Source organism: Bactrocera latifrons, unplaced genomic scaffold, assembly GCF_001853355.1.
Source record: "Bactrocera latifrons isolate USDA-ARS-PBARC rearing strain unplaced genomic scaffold, ASM185335v1 scaffold_151, whole genome shotgun sequence".
Lineage (NCBI taxonomy): Eukaryota > Metazoa > Arthropoda > Insecta > Diptera > Tephritidae > Bactrocera > Bactrocera latifrons.
In genome coordinates, this window is record NW_017534975.1 from 560170 (window position 1) to 569137 (window position 8968).

Sequence of the window (8968 nt, forward strand, 5' to 3'; positions counted from 1 at the left end):
TAAATAAAATTCAAAAAACTGCCCAAAATTTGATTTCTAGAGTAGAATACTCCCTTAAACATTGAGAAGAAGACAGCTAAAATAAAAACAAACATGTATACTTAATCAGTCCGACCGGCAAAAAAATTAAAAAAAAATAGAAGCGTTCGTAGCTTGGAATGTTATTTTGTCATCAACATTTCAAGCATAAGTCACATTCTTTTATTGAACATAATTGTAGCTCAGTTTATAGCCTCTAATAATTAAGACAAAATTAGCAACATGTTTTACGACTTGGTTTACTTCATTGCTACTTAAGGTTATAAGTAAGGGTATGGAACAGAAAATTGTATTTAATTAAAAACTATCATCATGACTTATTTGGTAATCATATATTTATAGTACAAGCATATGTAATTAAAATACAATCACATCTGTCTTCAGATAAAGTCGACCCTAGCAGTTGTCCTCGAGTAGCAATCAAGTGCTGCTGAGAAACTTTTTTTTGGCCAAAAATTAGGAAAATTTTAGCTGTTATTTACGAAAAATACTCGACTACTGCTGTTGACATACAAATTACCTCTTCTCTCATAGTTAAGAGTTGCAGTCGCCCCCAAATATGTGCACATCAGAGCGGGTCGATTTACAGGTAGCCACGAAAAACGAAAAATCACTTATAGAGAAATGTTCTACGGATCATTCGGAGCAACTTTTCCCAAGAGATTATTGGTCTACAAGCGATTCTCAAGGCGATTTCTTTTTTTTTTTTTTTTTGGAATTATAAAAATTATTTCGTTGTTTTTGAGATGTCTGAGGGAAATTAAATACGTTGATCATTTGTCGGAATCAGGCACTCTGTCACATATCTCCCATACAACCCATCGCCTTAAAAATCCCTTCCTCTAAACCGGTTTTAGACCCATAATATAAGTTTTCCAGAATGTATCGTAGAAAATTTTTTACATAAGCGATTTAAAAAAAAAATCAACCCGCTCTAATACATATGCAACCGAAACTGTTTCTTTTTTCCAACAGAGACTCAATCTTATATGCACATGACGCACACAGAGGAAGATGTAAATATAAGTACGAATACATTCTTACACTCATATACCCGATTATACGTGCGTAGGTACGAACGCGTCTATCACGCGCATTTTATAGGCGAAAAAGTCAATGAATGATCTTGGCAATGATTTTACCGGCATTTACTGCGTACTATAGCATTTTATTTTTCCCCAGTGGCAAGAAGTATGGGATTTTTAAGGCATACAATAGTTGATTCACATATAATTTTTGCTTCGCTTTAGACTTTTTACACTTGACCAAGCAGCTATCACCATTTTGATTAAAGATAAGCACGGAAAACAAAGTGTTCATTCAGACAGATTCGAAAAAGCTTAATACAAAAAGGTTGCTGAATCCCAACAAAATCGATCCATTTCTGGTTAACGGTAAAGAAAGGCAACTGTGTTGAAATACGTTGATCCCGCGGAACTGTGGCCAAACAAGAATTGATCGTCACTAACGTTTTTCCAAGTGTACTCGTATGGTGGGATTGACAACGGAAGGTCAATATGAAAGAAATTGTGTTCTCTAGCGAGACGCTCCGAAAGCTGGAATATCTTTCAAGTGTTATATAATCCAAGTAAAGCCTAAATAACCGATACTGCAACTCGGAGGTTGCAGTTATCAGTAAACTATTGACCATTGATATATTATGGGCATATTCACTTACGTATGGTCTTTATTTGATGTGAAACTCTATCTTTCTTATTTAAATTTAATTGATTCCGACATCTCGAGCGCGATAGCCCTACTACAGCTAAAAAGGAAAGAGTGGCAAAGGAATAGAGGGAAACTGATGATGAACCAGAAATATTACAATTTTAAGTTATAGAGGTAGCCGGCTAAAGCTTTTTCTTGCCTGACGGCGATGCCGCAAGAAATAATAAAAAGCTATAGGAGACGAAGGCAAAGAGTTTGGTAGGTCGTAACACACAAGGACTGGCGAACGTGAAGAAAGTCCGTCTCAACGTCCGGGTTCAAAAGCTGCACCAGCCAAAACTGAGAGATAGATGTTCATATTTAGTGTAATAATTCAATGCATTCTAATATATAAACTACATATGGAATTCTGTGTGTATTTACTAAATCACTAATTGAGTAAACACACATGAGTTTACAGGTACATAAGTATTTGGCAATAATGGAAATATTCACAATTCAATGATAGCAAAACAACACACTCGCCCCTGTCCTCACATTATTTGACGACGTACTGAATATGGCCAGATCAACTAGGATCTTAAACCAAAACAAGCTCAAAAGATTTGCTTGGAGATTTAGTAATAGAGAAGTTTGGTTGTTTTTGTTATAGGAAATCTCGTCTTGAATTTCCTTAAGTATTACGTAGTTTTAGTTTGGTTCCAATTACTTGGAGTTAGGGCAGTACAATATAACATGTCGCATATGATAGCCTAATAATTGGTATCAAATTAAGGAATGTATCCATATGTATGTCTGCATTTTATAGAACATGAATCACAAGCTGATACATCTCTCTTTACTTTTAGAATATAATACTGCCAAAGTTAAAAACGTAAAAACAACTCCCCATAACAGTTTACCATTTTATACAAATAATTTTGTTTTCAAAGGCGTAAGTTTCGGTCAAGGGTTCTGTGATATCAAAATTTTGTAAATTTTTACAAATGAAAAATATTGCCATTAAAATAGACTCCTGAGCCAATACAAGAAGGTCAGCGCTTAATGCAATTACCCATACACTTATTAAAAGGTTTGGACTGGGTCTTCCCCCGTTATAAATTTGGTTTTTTTTCAATTCCGGCTCATTTTTAGAGCATCAACCGTTACATTGTTGAACACTTTCAATGTCATATTCATGACTCTTGTTTCGTTGCAAAAAAGTCAGGAAGTCGACCCATAAGAGTTGTTAAGATTCTCCGCTACCTGTCTGATACCAAAAGGACGATTTTCGGAGCCGGGGTTAAAATTGGACAATGGGCGTGACACCACCCACTTTTAAGGGAAACCCCATATCTCGATATCCGCTCTACCCATTTGAACCATACATTTTTGGTATGTGATATGTTACAGAGAGAGAGGTGAAAATGGACTACAGCCTGCCTACTTCCAATGGAACACAATTTTAAATTCTGGTTGAATCGGGTAAATATTATACTTCCCTGATAAATGGACCAGTATGTGAGTTGTTTGCTCATAACAGTTTATGTATCTTTGTGCCTAAAATGGATAAAATTGGGCGAAAACTTACTCCATATAACTAATATCAGCATTTTCGAACATCCGGCTGACTTTACCCCATATGATTGGTGATTGTATGTGAGATACTTAATGAAACCCATGGAACAGTTTTTACTATGTGGCATGTTAAAAATATATGGTATTGGCAAAAATAGATAAAATAGATTCGATACTTAATATAAAGTTTTGTCAGCACCTGAAAGAATCTAGTGGTCTTTAATCTTTGCAAGTTGCAAGAATATAAAATGTTTGGTTACAACCGAACTTAACCTTTCCATACCTGTTTTAGAATAAACCTCTAAAACTATGTATATAAAAAATTTATGTAGTTGAGTTTTGTTTTTGAACGGCATCTTCATAATAAATACTTCAGGAAAGTAAGTAATATTTAAAATTTAAAAATATATAAATGTAAACATTTTGCAAAATTTTATAAGTTTTAAGTTTTTTTCTTATAAATTTATATTTTTTCTGTATTTTTTCAATATTTTTTAATATACATACATATGTATATTTTTATAATGTTTGAAAAAGTTCGAATTTCCTTGCAAATATCAAAGAGGTGAATTTCCAAATAATTTTGTCTAAATGTTCAATGAGGCTTGAAAGAAAACGACACATTTTCAAAATTTTTTTAATCAACAAATTTATTATTTACAGAACACACATACGAAGGTCACTTTTACGCTTTGAATATTTTTGCAAATAAATGTCGTTAACGTTAATTCTTTGATTTGTTGTTCCAAAAATGTTGAGAGCAACCCACGTCTGTAGAATTAAATTGCGTTGCGTCAGCACGATATTATATTATACTAAACTAATCTTCATAATACTTACTAAATGTATATGTAGTTTGGGTTATTTAATTATATGACTAATAAATTATGCTGATCATCCGGTCATAAATACGCACGCATTCATGTACCAGATTGTTTTTGTCAAAAATGCCAACGCATTTTTCCACAATGAAGAAATTAAGCGCGAAAAAGATTTCGATTTAATAATAAACATTGGTATTTACACAACAACTTATACAGAAATATACTATACTTATGCGTGCGAAATTTTTTCTTCTTTTACTTTCTTCCGCTTATATTAAATACAAATGATTAAGTGAAATACATATATTTATTTTATTATGTCCAGTAGTTGATAAATTGGAATATATATATATATGTATATACCTATGACATATCTTTTAACAAGGGAAAGCCTCGGTCGTGCGATTTGACGCCGTTAGACTAATTCCGATGCGGCTACGTCAAGTCTATAATCTATGGCTACAAGCCAGTGACAATTAATGAACTTCGCACGAATAAACAATTTCATTGATACCAAAACCGCTTTTTTTGTTTTAAACGCTTTTGTAGTACTGAAAACCCCATTATATACGAATTTTAAAGTCCAATCGACGATCATGCGTTCGACTAGTCGCCATCAAACGAATCCAAAGCCTTGCGCAAACTTCAAGTAGCAAAGTATGTAATTTAACTAGATCATCAATTTTTCTATTCTATAGTGTTAATTGAATTGTTTGAAGATTGTGGTCTCATAAAATTGTTTGCATAAAAAATAATAATCCATGCCAAATTTCGTAAATATATATAGTCGAAGAAAAAGGTTTTTCATACAAAGATTGAATTTTAAACGATCAATTCGTTAGGAAGGCTACATTATATATTAGTCCGATCTGCAAAATTTGCTCCTGAACAATAACCCAAGCTATAGTGTTCCGATATTGGCGGTTCTCATAAAAAAGTCGCTTCTTGGGGTGAAAAGGCGTATTCAAAATTCAGATCGATATCTCAAAAATCTTCTAAAAAAGATTGTATGTCATAAAATCATAATATTTAGGGATTACTGATATTAGGAAGCTACGCATAGAAGCCATCAAACCCGAAACAGAAAAGCCGGCTTCAAACTAGTCGTCAAACATTAAGTTGGATACCAAGATAAATTGCCATCAGTTGTACAATATTCTCCCGATTAAGTCATTACTATATCGCTAAGTGGTGTTAATAATGGCATTTAGGTAGACTTCCGTTGAAAATATAGCCCGTCAATTTAGTACACCTACTTGTTACAAATTTATTAAAACACAAACTAAAAGCAGCGGAAAAAATTGCGTTCAAAAGCACAAACAACGAAATATAAATGTAAATTAGGTTGAATCTTAGTTGGTAATTATGTATTAAACCTGAAATTTCTAAATTAACATGTCTGCGCTTAAGTTACTTGTTTACAAGCAGTACTCTGTCTTCCGTGTAAATATCTATATATGTAAATACATATATACCAATATTATAGTATGTGCCTCAAGCTACGCCACATTCACTACCTCAATATTGAATTTAGTGAGTTTCATTTGAAAAACAAAAGTTTATATGTAAGAAATATGTAACATATGTAGTACACTTTTACTCAAATTCAGTAATGAACGAAGCATTTTTATATTGCATACATACTTGCACAGAAAACAATATGATTTTTACGACTCATTTTATTATACATATGTACAACTACGACATTTATCAACTGGTTTTACAACCATGACGATTAAGAATTAAAATTACGTATGCTATACTATATATGGGCATATAGTCTACTATTCTTTTATTTGGGTCTACATAATAAGAAATACATTATTTGTGCATTAAACTGAAGCAATATGAACCATTTTATTTGATAAATTTGTATCAATTTGCAGGTAAATTCAAAGTGAGGCTTTCGTAGAGCACCCATCCTATTGACAAAACAACTGAAATAGTCGATTTTCTCAAGCTTCTCTTAATGCGATTTTAACACCAGTAAAATTATTCGGCATGATCGAAAACAGGTAGTAATCAAAATGGGCGAGGTCTGGACTTTAACGCGGATGCAAAAGAACGTCTCAACTAAGCTCCCGAAGCTTCTGGCGAGTCACTATCGATGCGTGCGGCCCGGTAAATGTTCTCATGGAACACACTGTCTGTCCTATTGATCAAACTTAGCCATTTTTGGACGATTTTTTCTTTAGAGCGGTAAAATTAGCAGCAATACAAGGCCGAATTAAGAGTTTGGCGGTAGGGGAGCAGCTATATGATTATCCGCCAATCCTACCAAACACATAGTAAAAGCTACCGCTACCATCTACCTTGGTTTGGCCAACGTTTGCGCAGCTCATCCAGTTTTTTGGTCCAAAATCTTGTCTTTCTAAGCTCTTTCTTACGTGATAAGGACAAAAATTACTAAAACAATTTATTGGAAAACTAATAATTTTGTTTTTACTAGATTAGATATACATAGATATGTGCTATATTAAATATGTACAGCTACCTATGAAATTTCCGCTTCCCCTTCCGTTAATGTGAAGTTCTTTAGAAGAATTTTTTACAACCAACTTTATAAATCATATATATTTACATATATATACATATAACGGTATTTTTACACATACATATATACGTACTTTTGTATACTGTAAACTGTACTCATATATCTGGAAATATTTCTTAATTTATGTGCCAAGTTCAAACCTCTGTCGAGCACATTTGGTCAAGTTTAATGAGTGGATTAGTGTCAAGATGATCGTAAAAAAAAAATTATGTCTGTTGAATGCCGATTTGCACATATTTAAATAATTATACTTATTTGTTTCTATATATAAAATAGTAGTTAACTTACATATATCAAGCTCTGCAGCGACATTTTATATATATGAGGAAATAATCTAGAAATCTAGCGGATTGTTCTTTTTACACAGGCTATATTTTGTACGCTTTTAATTAGGATCTCGACGTAAAATGCGATAAGTCGTTTCATACGTCAGTCCGAGTTAATGCGAACGGCACCGAATCGATTCTTCATGGTCTTCGTGTACGCCCGCAGCTACGGTTGATATATTTTCTTCATTGCGTGCTGGACGTGATCTATTCGGTCGAAAATTATCCAATAATGAATGCTGGATCTCAAACTAGGTAATGGTGTTACGATTAATATGCTCAGTAGGCCTATTATGTTGACCATAAGTTGAACGAAGCGCGCGAAACACGTTTTTTACAGAATCTGAATTTTTGAAATAAATTTGAACAATTTGTAAACGATGTTCAGGCGTAAGCCTTCCCATGATGACAAACAAAAATATCATGACACATTGACTCGACTCACGCGTGATCTCTCAGGCTATTGAAACAAGTAGCTCTACTTGAATCACCCGTTACATATGAAAGTATATGTACATGTAGTCGTAATCTAAACCGCTTGATCCGCCATAATCCTACTATACTTCTACATCTGTCATTAAACCTGTCACAAGAGATGTCAGTTTCTGTGTACCATTTTCCCCTGATAAGATACCAAACGGAAAGCTTGTTGTGACCTTAAACATGACTTCAACAGTTTAATTTTGCCGCCAACTCACGTTACAAGGAAATATTAAATATATTTGTTTTAAATAGGAAATCGACAGGCATGTACTAACTGTGAATTTTAGCATTCAAGAAAGCTGCATTTGTCGTTTATTTTATTTTTGGATTATAATCAATTTCGAACTTCTCCAACTTGATCAATTACATATGAAGAAGAGAGCTTGGCATGTTTGGTCGAGTTTTCGAGAGCACCGCCAATTTTCCGGACGGTATAGAGATTTGTATTTATACGAACACTGTCAGATCAATCAGATTTGGGAAGAATCACCCCGAATCGTTTCAAAATAAAAAAAAAAATTTGGAAGAAGCAAGCAGTAGAACAAAGTCGCTACGGTAGAATCTTTGAAAATAGCTTAGAACTAATAACGGCATCGACATGTCGACTTTTCTTATGAAATACAGCTGAATATTTGGGGCATAAATGAGGAAAACGACATGTGAGGCTTATTCCGAGGTATTCGGGAGATTAAGCGAAAGGATCTTGATAAGTTTTCTAAAATAAATATACATACATATGTATATAACTTATAATTCATTAGCAACGAAGGAAAATTTCGCCGGATCTGCAAAAACGATATGTATAAATTTTTACTAGAACCTACATACAAACATACTATAGCTTAAGTCGGCTTAATCTATTTGAACAGTTTACCACAGAAATAATAAAAATTTGCATTTACAATACAGTTTTAATAATAAATGACATACTTAATACTCCATAAAAATATTATATAATACTTACATATGTATATAAGAAATGGCTTGATAATTGTATTGTTTTTATTTTGTTTAAAAATAAATACTCACAGTTTTTACTCCAAATTAAATTTGCTACTAATGAAGTTCATTTAATTGACAATTACTTTTTTGCTACTTGCCACATATTTAGTAAAGTGCACAATTTATTGGCTTTCAAAATAATTAGCTAGTAAACAATTATAAAAACACTTTTCAGGCATTCAAAAATGTGTGTAAATATGTATATATGTACGTACATAATTTTTTTCACAAATTCTTCGCAGTTATTCCAGTCTTTGTTACTGTTCATTTTGCTGCGCAGTTAAATTTAAGCATTAAATATACATATGTATGTAAATTATTTGGCTCCTATGGCAACTTTTAATTATATTTTTTTATTTTTTAGACTACAATGCTTCATTGCTTTCGTGCTTCAAACGATAAACAATGTCTTTCTAATTATTTTTTGTGAAATAAATATGAATATTAAAGAGAAGTAAGGAAACAAACTCAGGCGCGAGCGAGCCTTAGATACGCTTGCAATGTTCTAATATCTA

General features: G+C 32.9%; 1 long non-coding RNA gene across 1 annotated transcript in view; it reads right to left on the reverse strand.

The window, feature by feature from the left end:
• LOC108965959 overlaps positions 1-8719 on the reverse strand; it is a 33648-nt gene extending 24929 nt beyond the window's left edge. Inside the window, exon 1 of the long non-coding RNA XR_001993154.1 lies at positions 8481-8719. This is a non-coding gene — a long non-coding RNA (uncharacterized LOC108965959). The remainder of the gene's footprint in view (positions 1-8480) is intronic.
• Positions 8720-8968: the final 249 nt, after the last annotated feature.